The sequence below is a fragment of the Vulpes lagopus genome, chromosome 8 (assembly GCF_018345385.1).
Source record: "Vulpes lagopus strain Blue_001 chromosome 8, ASM1834538v1, whole genome shotgun sequence".
NCBI lineage: Eukaryota > Metazoa > Chordata > Mammalia > Carnivora > Canidae > Vulpes > Vulpes lagopus.
Genome location: NC_054831.1, coordinates 85,810,216 through 85,823,386, shown reverse-complemented (window position 1 = coordinate 85,823,386; position 13,171 = coordinate 85,810,216). Strand labels below are relative to the sequence as shown.

The 13,171-nt window shown below is 37.4% G+C and overlaps 1 protein-coding gene across 18 annotated transcripts in view; it reads right to left on the bottom strand.

Annotated features, from left to right (window-relative positions):
* LOC121497332 (protocadherin gamma-C4) overlaps window positions 1-13,171 on the bottom strand; it is a 186,955-nt gene that overhangs the window by 41,614 nt on the left and 132,170 nt on the right. The gene's annotated exons all lie outside the window — the stretch shown is intronic.

The following is a 13,171-nucleotide window of genomic DNA, read 5'->3' as shown; positions in this document are numbered from 1 at the left end:
GAGGATCCTTCCACAGTTTGGCTATTGTGGACATTGCTGCTAGAAACATCAGGGTGCAAAACTTTCCAAATTTAAAGAAAAGTGTAGATCCACAGACTCAAGAAGCTCAGTAAGTCCCAAGAAGGATAAACACCAAGAAAAACACAGTAAGGTCCACCATAATAAAATTTCTGAAAATCATAGATAAAGAGAAAAAATTAAAAGCAGTCAGAGGAAAAGAAACATTAGATACAGAGGAACAAAAAAAAAAAAAGAAAGACTGTAAACTTCTCATTACAGACAACAGAAGGCAGAATAGAGAAAAATAATATCTTCAAAGCACTAAAAGAAAAAAAGTCAGTCTAGAATTCTATATCCAGCAAAAGTATCTTCAGAAATGAAGGTGAAAAAAAAAAAAAAAGAAATGAAGGTGAAATAAAGATTTTTTTTTAAATAAACAAAAAAAACAAGAAGATATGTTACCAGAGGATCTATACTGCAAGAAACATTAAAGGAAGTTCATTATTTTTTTAGATTTTATTTATTCATTCATGACAGACACAGAGAGAGAGAGAGAGAGAGAGAGAGGCAGAGACAGGGGCAGCGGGAGAAGCAGGCTCCATGCAGGGAGCTTGACGTGGGACATGATCCCAGGTCTCCAGGATGACACTCTGGGCTGAAGGCAGTCCTAACCTGCTGAGCTACCTGGGCTGTCCTAAAGGAAGTTCTTTAGTCTGAAGGAAAATGACACCAGATGGAAACTTGGATCTATGTAAAGTGACAGAAATGGTAAAAATGCAGGTTATGGGGCACCTGGGTGGGTCAGTGGTTGAGCATCAGCCTTGGCTCAGGTCATAATACCAGAGTCCTGGGATAGAATCCCATATCAGGCTCTTTGTCGGGAGCCTGCTTCTCCCTCTGCCTATGTCTCTGCCTCTCTCTCTGTGTCTTTTGTGAATAAATAATATAAAAAATGTAGGTTACATATGAAAAACTTCTCACTTTCTAGTTTCTTTAAAAGATAATTATTTAAAGCAAAAATAACAACAACATATTGTGGGGCTTAAAATACTACACAAATAACATGTGAGGCAGTAACAGTGTGCACATACACAAAGAGGGGAAAATTAAAGTATAAAGGGCACCTACATTATATGCAGAGTGGGTGTAATATTAGTTTAATTATATTTATGGTGATAAGCTAAAGGTGCATAGTATAAACTAGTATAAACCCTAGAACAACCACTTAAAAATTAAAGAGCATATATATAATAAATTAATATCAGAGACAAAATGGAATACTAAGCAATACTCAATCTAAAAGAAGGCTTGAGGAACACCTGGGTGGTTCAGTGGGTTAAGCATCTGCCTTTAGCTCAGGTCATCATCTCTGGGTCCTAGGATCAAGCTCTGCAACAGGTTTCCTGCTCAACAGGGAGTCTGCATCTCTCTCTACCCCACTCTTGGCCTCTCCCCACTATTCATTTTCTCTCTCTCTCAAATAAATAAAATCTTAAATAAAATAAAATAAGGCATGAAAAGGTAAATGAAGAAATAAGCAATGGATAGGATAAGAAGAAAACAAAAAGTAAGATGGTAGACACGTTAAATATAAGTGATCTGAAAATTCTTTTTTTTTTAAAGATTTTATTTATTTATTCATGAGAGATACACACAAAGAAAGAGGTAGAGACACAGGCAGAGGGAGGAGCAGGCTCCATGCAGGGAGCATGACATGGGACTCGATCCCAGGACTCCAGGATCATGCCCAGGCTGAAGGCGGCACTAAACCACTGAGCCACTGGGGCTGCCCTGATCTGAAAATTCTAATTAAAAGTAAGAGAGGGATTAAAAAAAAAAAAGCAAGACTCAATAATATCCTTCCTACAGAAAATGAACTTTATATATAAAGAATGGGAAAAGATACCAGGCAAACGCTAATTATAAGAAAGCTGGAATGGGGGCAGCCCCGGTGGCGCAGCGGTTTAGTGCCGCCTGCAGCCCAGGGCATGATCCTGGAGACCCTGGATCGAGTCCCACGTCAGGCTCTCTGCATGGAGCCTGCTTCTCCCTCTGCCTGTGTCTCTGCCTCTCTCTCTCTCTCTCTCTGTGTCTCTATGAATAAATAAATAAAATCTTAAAAAAAAAGAAAGCTGGAATGGCTGTATCAATATCAGAAAAAAGTAGGCCTTAAGACAAGACAGACTAGGAGAGGTAAAGAGAAACATTCCAAAGCAACAAAAAAATAAATTTATCGAGTATGAAGATTTAACAATCTTAAATGTCCTTTTACCCAAAGAAAATTACAAGAGACAAAGAAGAACCTTGTATAATGATAAAAGGGTCAATCCTCCAGGACCACATAGCCATCTTAAATGTGTACATACCAAATAAGAGCACTTCAAAATACATGAAGTAAAATCTGATAAAACTCAAATGTAAAATAGATTCATCATTAATTCATCAATTATCCAAATTGAACTCCATTAAAGTTGGAGACTTCAGCAATCTGACAACAACGGACAGAACTACTAATAAGGATATTGAAGAAGTGAATAATAATTGATTAAACTCTTTTTCAACAACTGACAAAATTATTAACTAGAATATAGAAGTTAACAGCACCATTAATTAAGAGGACCTAACTGACACTTATAGAACCCAAGTTCCACCCAAGAGCAGAATTTATATTCTTCTCAAGCACCCATGGAACACTCTGATCATATCCAGGATAAAAAACCCCAAATCTCAGGAAACTTTTTAAAAACAGAAATCAAACAGAATATATGTTTTGACCATACTAGAATTAAACTGAAAATCAGTAACAGAAAAGTAACAAGAAAATCTCCAAACAGTTGGAAATAAAATGACACAGTTCTAAGTAACCCATGGGTCAAAACCCAGGAGAAATTAAAACACGTTCATACAAAGACTTGCAACAAATGTTCACAGCAATATTTTTCATAACAGCCATAAACTGGAATCAACCCATATGTCTATCAATGGACGACACATGGATAAACAAAATGTGGTATAGCCATACAATGAAATACTATTCAAGAGTATAAGCAATGAAATGCTGATATCTGCTATAATATGGATGAATCAACAACACTGTGCCAAGTGAAAGAAGCCAACATAAAAACCACACATTGTATGACTAGATTAATACGAAATTTTGAGATAAGAAAAAAACTATACAGACTGAGAGTTGATCAGTGGTTGCCTGGGGCTGGGGGTAGAAATTGACTACAAACAGACAAAATGGAAATCTTTGGGTGAAGAAAATGTTCTAAAACTGGACAGTGGGGATGGTTGTACAACGAAATGAATTTATTAAGATTTGTCTAGCTATACCTTATTTTTTTTCTAGCTATACCTTAAAATGGGTTAAGTTCATGATATGTAAATTATACCTCAATTTAGCTATTTAAAAAGAAACAAATCAATAAAACTTAAAATAGAAAAAATCAATGGCACAAAAAGCTGGTGCTTTGTAAACTACTAAAATTAGTAAACTGATTAAATGACAAACTCTATCAAGATGGAGAATCTAGGGGTGCTTGGATCCCTCAGTTAAGTGGACAACTCTTGGTTTCAGCTCAGGTCATGATCTCAGGCTTGTGGGATCTAGTGCCGTGCTGAGCTGTGCATTCTGCAAGGAGTCTGCTTGACAATTTCTTTTCTCCCTATGTTCCTCCTTTCCACTCATATTGTCTCTCTCCCTCTCTCAAATAAATCTTTAAAAAAAGGATGGCCAATTCAATATCCACAGTGAAACAGGGGCTATCACTACAGATCCCATAGACATTAAAAGGAATATAAGAGAAAATTATGAACAACTATATGCACATAAACTCAACAATTTAGATAAAATGGACCAACTGCTGAAAAACAAAAATTGCTACAATACTAACTCAATATGAAATAGATAACCTATAAAGTCCTATAGCTAGCAGAAAAATTGAATTCATAGTTTATTATTTTTTAAAAATTTATTTACTCATGTGAGAGAGAGAAAGAGAGAGAAAGAGGCAGAGACACAGGAGGAGGGAGAAGCAGGCTCCATGCCAGGAGCCCGACGTGGAACTCGATCCTGGGACTCCAGGATCGCACCCTGGGCCAAAGGCAGGCACTAAACCACTGAGCCACCCAGGGATCCCCGAATCCATAGTTTAAAAATCTGCCCCCCACCCACCAAATTTTACAGGCCTAGATGGTTTCACTGGAGAATTCTTCCGAATTTTTAAAAAATTAACACCAATTCTCCTCTAGATAAGAGGAGAAAATGCTTTCTTTTTTTTTTTTTTAAGATTGATTTATTTATTTGAGAGACAGAGCACATGAGAAGTGAGGGGAGGGGTGGAGAGAGAAAAGCACACTCCTTGCTGGGCATGGAGCCCAAAGAGGAGTTCAATCTCACAACCCTGAGATCATGACCTGAGCTGAAATCAAGAGTTGAATGCTTAACTGACTAAGCCACCCAGGCCCCCTGAGAAAATACTCCCTAATTCATTTTATGAATCCAGTTTTTTTTTAATTTCTTTATTTTTATTTTTATTTATTTATGATAGTCACAGAGAGAGAGAGAGAGGCAGAGACACAGGCAGAGGGAGAAGCAGGCTCCATGCACCGGGAGCCCGACGTGGGACTAGATCCTGGGTCTCCCGGGTCGCGCCCCCAGGCCAAAGGCAGGCGCCAAACCGCTGCACCACCCAGGGATCCCTATGAATCCAGTTTTATAATACCAAAGCCAGACAAAGGCAGCACAAAAAACTATAAACAAATATCCCTCATAAATATAAATACTAAAGTCCTAATAAAATATAAGTAAATGGAATTCAGCAACATGTAAAAAGAATTATACACCATAACTAAGTGGAATTTATTCCAGAGATGCAAGGCCGGTTCAATATTTGAAAATTAATTAGTATATTTCACCATATCAATAAGCTAAGGAAGAAAAATTACACAATCATGAATCATGGTGCAGAAAAAGTATGTGACATAATTCAACACCCATTCATGATTTAATAAAAAAAAAAAAAGAAACTTAGAAAACTAAGAACAGAGGAGATCTTCCTCAACTTAATAAAGCGCATCCACACAAACCTATAGTAAATGTGATACTTAAGAGTGAAAGACTAAATTTACCCCCTTAATATCAAGAAGAAAACAAAGATGTCCATTCTCACTATTCTTAGTCAACGTAATACTAGAAATTCTAGCCAATGCAGTAAGGCTAGGGGGAAAAAAAAGATACACCAATTAAAGGGAAAAAATAATACTGTCCCTATTTGCAAATGACACAATTATGTACAAAGGAAATCCCAAAGAATCTGCAGGAAAATTCCTAGAACTACTAAGTGACTGCAGCAAAGTTATAGGATACAAGATCAGCTTATGAAAATTTATTTTATTTCTTTCTTTAAAAGATGTTTTAATTTATTCACTTGAGAGAGAGTGTGCAAGAGAGAAAGAGAGCAAGAGCAGGAGCAAGGGGGAGGGCTAGAAGGAGAGGGAGAAGTAGACTTCCTGCTGAGAAGGATGCCCAAAACAGGGTTCTATTCCAAGACCCTGGGACCATGACCTGAGCTAAAGGCAGACATTTAACTGACCAAGCCACCAGGTGCCCCAAAATCTAGTTTATTTCTATACACAATGGTTGAACATGTGGAAACTAAAATTCAATGCCACTTAACAATTGCTCAAAAAAGTGAAATTCTTAAGCATAACAAACAAAATATGCACAGAACTTCTAGACTGAAACTAAAAATTCTGATGAGAGAAATAAAAGAATATCTAAATAAACAGAGAGAAAAACAATATTCATGATTTGGAAGAATCAACATAGTAAAGATGTCAATTCCTCCCCACCTCCACTTTGATCTCTATGTTTAACACAATTCCTCAAAAGATGAGCAAGATACTTTTTTGTACTACTAACAAGTTTATTCTAACATGTACATGTAAAGGAACAGACCCTAGAATAGCTAAAAAAAATCTTGAAAAAGAAGAATAGAGTGGGAGGGATTACTTAAACCAATCTCAGATTTACCATATAGTTATAGTAATCTACATACAGAATGTGGAATTAGAAAAGAAGTATGCACACAGTTCAATAAAACAGAATAGAGAACCCAGAAGTAGGCCTACACAGATATGGCCAACTTATTTTTTAAAGCCATAAAGAAGATTTATTGGCTTACATAAGCTTAAGTCCAGAAGTAAGTAGGCATCATTAGTTTGATGCAGGGTCATAAACACCTCATGAAGGACCTGATTTCTTTCCTTTCTTTATTTAACATACAAAAGTATTCTTCAGGGGCGCCTGGGTGGCTCAGTCAACTAAGCATCCGACTCTATCTCAGCTTTGGTCATGATCTCAGGGTTGTTAGATCAAGCCTTGTGTTGGGCTCTGCACTAGATGTGGGCCATGGATAAGATTGTCTCTCTCTCTCCTTCTAACCTTCCCTCTCCCTCAAACAAAACAAAACAAAACAATTGCATTCTTCATGGTATAACTTCATGCTAAGGAAAACTGCCTCCTCTTATCATCTTACCATGACTGCCACCAACTCCTACATATCTCCATGTCCTGAATATTACAAAAGCATCCTCCTCAAATCCCCAGTACACCCTTGCCTACACGTTTGTTTAGTCAACGATTTTTGACAAAAGTGCAAAAGGAATTCACCAGAGGAAGGGTAGCCTTTTCAACAAATGGTACTGAAACCACTGATCATTCCTAGACAAAAAATTGACTCTCAACCTAAACCCCACACATTATACAAAACTTTTTTTTTTAAAGATTTTATTTATTTATTCATGAGAGACACAGAAAGAGGCAGAGAGAGAAGCAGGCTCCATGCAGGAGCCTGATGCGGGACTCGATCCCGGGACTCTAGGATCACGCCCTGGACCAAAGGCAGGTGCTAAACCACTGAGTCACCCAGGGATCCCCTTATACAAAACTTAACTCAAAATGTCAACATAAAACTTAAAGCAAAAAAACTTTTAGAAGATATAGGAGAAAAATATTCAGGACTTATGGGTAGGATACCAAAGCACAATTGAAAAACTTAACTGATGAGTCACCCAGGTATCTCTATAAACTCATAAGTTGGATATAAAAAAAACAAAGAAGAAAAAAAGAAAAAATTACAACTTCTTCTCTTCAAAAGAAACCACTAAGAAAATGAAAAGTCAAGTCAGTCTTTAAGACAAGTCACAATTTCCACAAAACATGTATGTGACAAAGAAGTCACATCCAGAACATATATTTAAACTCCAACTCAGTTTTAGGAAGACAAATAACTAAGTTAAAGATGAACAGAAGACTTGAATGGACACTGCAAGAAGATGACACACAAATAGTCCATGCACACATGAAAAATGTTCAATATCTTTAGTTAACAGAAAAACACAAATTAAAATGACAATGAGGTAGTACTACATACCCACTAGGATGGCTAAAATTAAAAAGGTAAACAATAGGAAGCATTGGTGAGAGCATAGAATAAGTGAAGTCGTCATACAATGCCAATGGGAAGGTAAAGTGGTATTACCACTTTGAAAAATAGTTTTGCAGCTTTTTATAAAGCTAAATATATAATTTCCATATTATATGACACAGTAATTGTTCTTTTAGGTATTTCCCTGAGAAACTAAAAATATGCTCACAAAAATATTTGTATACAAATATTCACATAAACTTAACTAAGAATAACACTAAACTGGGAAACAACTCAAATGTCCATCAAGAGGTGAATGTATAAACAAATTGTGATATACATATACGATGCATTATTTTCATTATTTTCAGAAACAAGCTAATACGTGCAACAAGGTGAACCAAGCTCAAAAACATGCAGAACAAAAGAAAACAGACACAAAAGAGTACATGTTATAGGATTCCATTCAGATGAAATTCTGAAAGAGACAAAACTAATTTATAGTGACAGGAAGTAGATCAGTGGTTGCCTAGAGCCAGGGATGTGTGGAAATGATTGTGAAGGGGCATGAGAAAGCTTCTGAAGGTTACAGAATTGTTCTATATTTTGATCGTACAAATGATTACAATGTATAAACATTTGTCAAAATTCAATGAGCTGTGTAATTTTTAAAAGTACATTTTATTATATATAAATTATACCACAGCAAAACTGATCAAAAATTATTTTAAAACAAAATGCAAAAGAGTATATATAGGTATTCCTTACTTAGCACAGTAGTGCACAACTGTAAGAATGATTGTAAGTAACTGGGGGATCCCTGGGTGGCTCAGTGGTTTAGCACCTGCTGTCGGCCCAGGACGTGATCCTGGAGGCCCGGGATCGAGTCCCACGTCGGACTCCCTGCATGGAGCCTGCTTCTCCCTCTGCCTGTGTCTCTGCCTCTCTCTCTCTCTCTCTCTCTCTCTCTCTGTGTCTCTCTCTGTGTGTGTGTGTGTGTGTGTGTGTGTGTGTGTGTGTCTCATTAATAAATAAATAAAATCTTAAAAAAAAAGAATGGGGCAGCCCAGGTGGCGCAGCGGTTTAGCCCAGGGTGTGATCCTGGAGTCCCGGAATGGAGTCCCACATCGGGCTCCCTGCATGGTGCCTGCTTCTCCCTCTGCCTGTCTCTGCCTCTCTCTCTGTGTGTGTCTCTATGAATAAATAAATAAAATCTTTTAAAAAAATTAAAAAAATAAAAAATAAAAAAAGAATGATTGTAACTGTAAGAATGACTGTAACTATAAGAATGACCAGACTGAAGCTGTGCAAAGTGATCTTAACAACCAATGGGGTTAATGAGAATTGTTCTGTGACCTTTAAAAAAAGTTTAAGAAAACATGAAGCATTCTTTTAGGGAAGTAAGAAAAATAGTACAGCTATTATGTATTTAGTACATTATATGAGACAGAATAGCTGAGAATTAAAGGGTTGGCTTCTTTTCATCCTGTAATTTACAATACAGAGCAAGCATCTTTTCTGGGCCTTGGAAAATTGTCATACCCTTTTGTAAGTTTGGATCAACTTCCAATATCCTATGTATCCTTTGAGCTTTCAAGGTCATGAAATATCTCTGAGAGTTCATCTAAAATGAAGTGTTTTTGCTAGTGTCCCTTTTCTCTGGGACATTTTCATCCTTTTCATCACAACTTTCCTAACTTACACCAGTAGGTTCACCTTCACAGAGCTCCTTTGGTTACAGGTCTAGAGACTCTTAAAGGCAGCAGTGTCAACATTCCTAGTGTCAGCTATTTCTTCTAAAATTCCATTTTAAAAAAATATTTCATTTTAAAGTAATATCTACACCCAATGTAGGGCTTAAACTCACAACCCTGAGATCAAAAACCACGTTTTACTGACTGAACCACAAAGGTATCCCTAAATTCCATTTTTATTCAGTTTGAATTTCGAAATTCAGTTCGAATTTCACTGATTGTATTATCACTTTTGTTTCTTCGCTACACTTACATCTTCATTGGTCAGCTCTATAAACTTTTGTAAAATGATATGTGGGTTTATCTCTGGGAGACAAGAAGGCAACACAACTACATGCTCTGCCGTCTGTGCATAACTAAATAAGAGATGTACAGTAACTAGTCTCTAACAAATGGAAAGAGGCCATGTGATTGGTTATGAATCGTGGCACATATCTGTTATATGCAAAATAGTTTGTGGAGTAAAGGTCTAACAGCAACATTTATATTTTAAGCAATTACTCAGCAAAAATGCCACGGTAACTGGATTTTAAAAAATATTTTTAATTTTAAAAAATTTATTCATTTGAGAGAGAGAGACAAAGAAAGCATAAGCAGGAGGAGAAGGCACCTGCCGGGCAGGTGCATAGGTGGGCACGGGCCGGGCCCTAGGGTTGGCCCTGGGCCCTTCTGCCTGAAGCAGTGGCTGGCACTCGGCAGGCTGCTCTGGAGCTGGGGTCTCTGCCAGGAGCGGGGTGGGGTCCCCCGAGGGGCCCTGGCTCTCAACAAGGGTTCGGGGCCTTACAGATTCCTCCTCCAGGGAGCCTTCCTGCTTCTCCTGGGGCTGTGGTTCTTCCTTTTCTGGCCTTGAGTCTTCCTTCGCCCCCAGGAAGTCACTCACCTCCTCTGCCTGACATTCCTGTCCTCCCCCAGAGAGGGAAAAGGAGGCTCCCCACTGAGGTGGAAGTCCAAAGTGGTGCTGGTTCCCAGGGCCTGGAGATCGTGACTCAAGTTGAAGGCGACACTTAACCATTTGAGACATCCAGGCACCCCAGTAAGTGTATTTTGAATTGCTTTTAGGAGACTGGTAATAATACCAGTCTGTGATAACTAAATGTATGTATACTATAATCTTCCAAATAGAGGACTACCTCTATGTAGTCCTCTAGAGGACTACATACCTCCATAGTATGTCACCTTTTGTGTAAGAAAGAAGAACAGGTAAGAAAATATATGTCGTTACTTTTTGCAAAAAGAAACATGGGAAGGATAAACCAGAAACTAATGAAATTAATTATTTTCGGTGGGTGGGTTGAATGAGACAAAAGGGATAAGGGACGAGTGACTATTTTCTGAGTATACTTTTAAAGGTTTTATTTATTTATTCATGAGAGACACACAGAGGGAGGTAGAGACATAGACAGAGGGAGAAGCAGGCTCCTCACGGGGAGCCTGATGCAGGACTCGATCCCTGGACCCCGGGATCATGACCTGAGCCAAAGGCAGATGCTCAACCACTGAGCCACCCAGGTGCCTCTGAGTATACTTTTAAAAAATGGTTTTAACTTTAACTATGTTAATGTTTTACACATTCAAAAAGAATACTATCAACACTTGGGGTGCATAGCTAGCTCAGCTGCTTAAGTGTCTGACTTTGTCAGGCTCCCTGCTCAGTAGGGAGTGTGCTGTCTGTCTGCCCCTTCCTGCACCCGCCTCTGCCCTGTTCATGCTCTCTCTCTCAAATAAATAAATATATCTTTTAAAAAAGACAATACTATCAACACATCAATTTCAGTGTGGAAAAACTCCAAAATTGCATACAAAGGAAATGAATAAACTCAACCATACTAAAAATAGCTTTGAACACAATACTTTTGACTATATACCCTGAGTTTAATGAGCAACAACTGCAGGCAAATCTTGAACTCTACAGATTTTTCTCTTTGGTATGGGTGTAACAATTCTGAAGCTACTTTCTGTGTGCTTTAGAGTTAAGTAAGTATATTCATAATTTGGGGAACGAGAGTTCTCACTTTTGGAAAAGAAAAATACAGAGGTGGAGGGGGTAAGGCTAGGAAGAATCTGAATTGCAGAAATTAATATGAACTCATGATTTTGGAAGTGTGTGTGTATAGATGTGTGTGTGTGTGTGTTGTATGTGTGTTTGTTTCCTAGCTCTATCTACTGAAAAAGTCTAGACATAGTGACAGCCCATTAGCAGTAAGCACACCTACACTAGAATCTTAACTTTTAATTAATACTTTCTAGTAAAAAGAAGCAGGGCTTTTTGGATAAATGGTTTGTCTAATGACCGGAACAGAAAAAGTGTAAGATACTTCTGTAACACCTTGTGTCAGAAAGTAAGAAAGTACTCAAGAAAATGATAGAAGTATGGTGAAAGGACACAAAGGCATCTTGAAAAGGTCCTCCCTAGCAAAACCATCTGGGATAAAAATAAATCAAAATCTAAAATAAAACCCACAATTTGGGACCAAAATAAATAAGAGTAATAATGCTATATAACACACTGAAAAAAAACCCATGAACCATAACTGAATAAATAAAACAGAAGGGAAAGCTCTTCCTTATAGTCTAAGGCCAACTAATAAATGTAGAAGAAAATATTATAAATGGAGTTAGAAAATCGTATCCCCTTGAGTGTGGGCTGGACTAAGAGACATTCTTCTTTATTTTTTAGGGCGGAGGCGGAGAGGGAGAAAGAGAATCTTAAGCAGGTTTAGCCCACTGCAGATCCCAACATGGGACTCGATCTCATTATTCTGAGAGCATGACCTAAGGTAAAATCAAGAGTTGGACGCTTAACCAACTCAGCTGCCCAGGTGCCCCAAAATACACGCATCTAATGAAGCAAATATATCAAAAGTTATTGTATGTCATTTTAAAAATTAGCTTTACAAAAAGATTGTGGCTTTCATCTTGTTTGCCCATTACTTGCTCTCTCCATTACTTGCTCTGACAGAATCCAGATGTTCTATTTTGAGCTGCCCTATGGAGTGGTGCACACGGCAAGGAAGTGAGGGTTATAAGGCCCTCTAGCAGATAGCAAGCAAAACAATGAGGCCCTCAGTCCAGTGACCCATGAGGAACAGAATCTCTACAATAACTGTGTAAGAGAGGTCAGAAGTGGATCCTCCCTTAGCTGAATCTTCAGATAGGAATCCTAGCTGACACCTTGTTTGTAGCCTTAAGAGAAACTTTGAACAGAGACACCCAGCAAAGCCATACCCAGATTCCAGATCCACAAAACGTATGAGATAATAGAAATCTGTTGTATTAAGATACTAAATTTTGTGGTACTTTTTTGCACAGCAATGGATAATTACCAAAAAATGTCTTATTTAAATATTATCACAAGGAAACAAACCAAACCAAAATTAAAGGTATTCGATGAAACAAGACTTTCAGTGTTAGAAAAAACAAAGCAATGCTGAGCTTTAACTGTCAGATTAAAATGAACTAAGGAAACGTGACAACTAAATGAAAAATTACTGTGAAGTATTGGTAAAGTTTGAATGTAGACAATAAATAAATATTCTATCAATATTAAACTCTTATTTTTATTACTATGATTCAGGTATATAAAAGAATGTCCTTGTTCTTTGGAAATACACCATGAAGTATTTAGGAATAAAAGAGACATGATGTCTACAACTTACTCACAAGTGGTTCATAAAAAATAGTGTGTGTACACACATATAAATACATATACACATGTACACAAGCATACACATATATATGATAATGATAAAGAGAATAAAAAGAAAAAAGAATAAAAGAAATGTAACAAAATGTAAATTAACAATAGGTGACTTTGGCTAAAGGATATACAGTTCTTTGTGCAATTCTTGAAACTCTCCTGTCAATTTGAAATTATTTCAAAATAGTTAAAAAGAAAACTTGCTGTGAAGGCACCTATCAACATTACAAACCTATTTACTCTTTGACTGACCCAGCAATTCTAGTTTTGGGAATTCATCCCACATA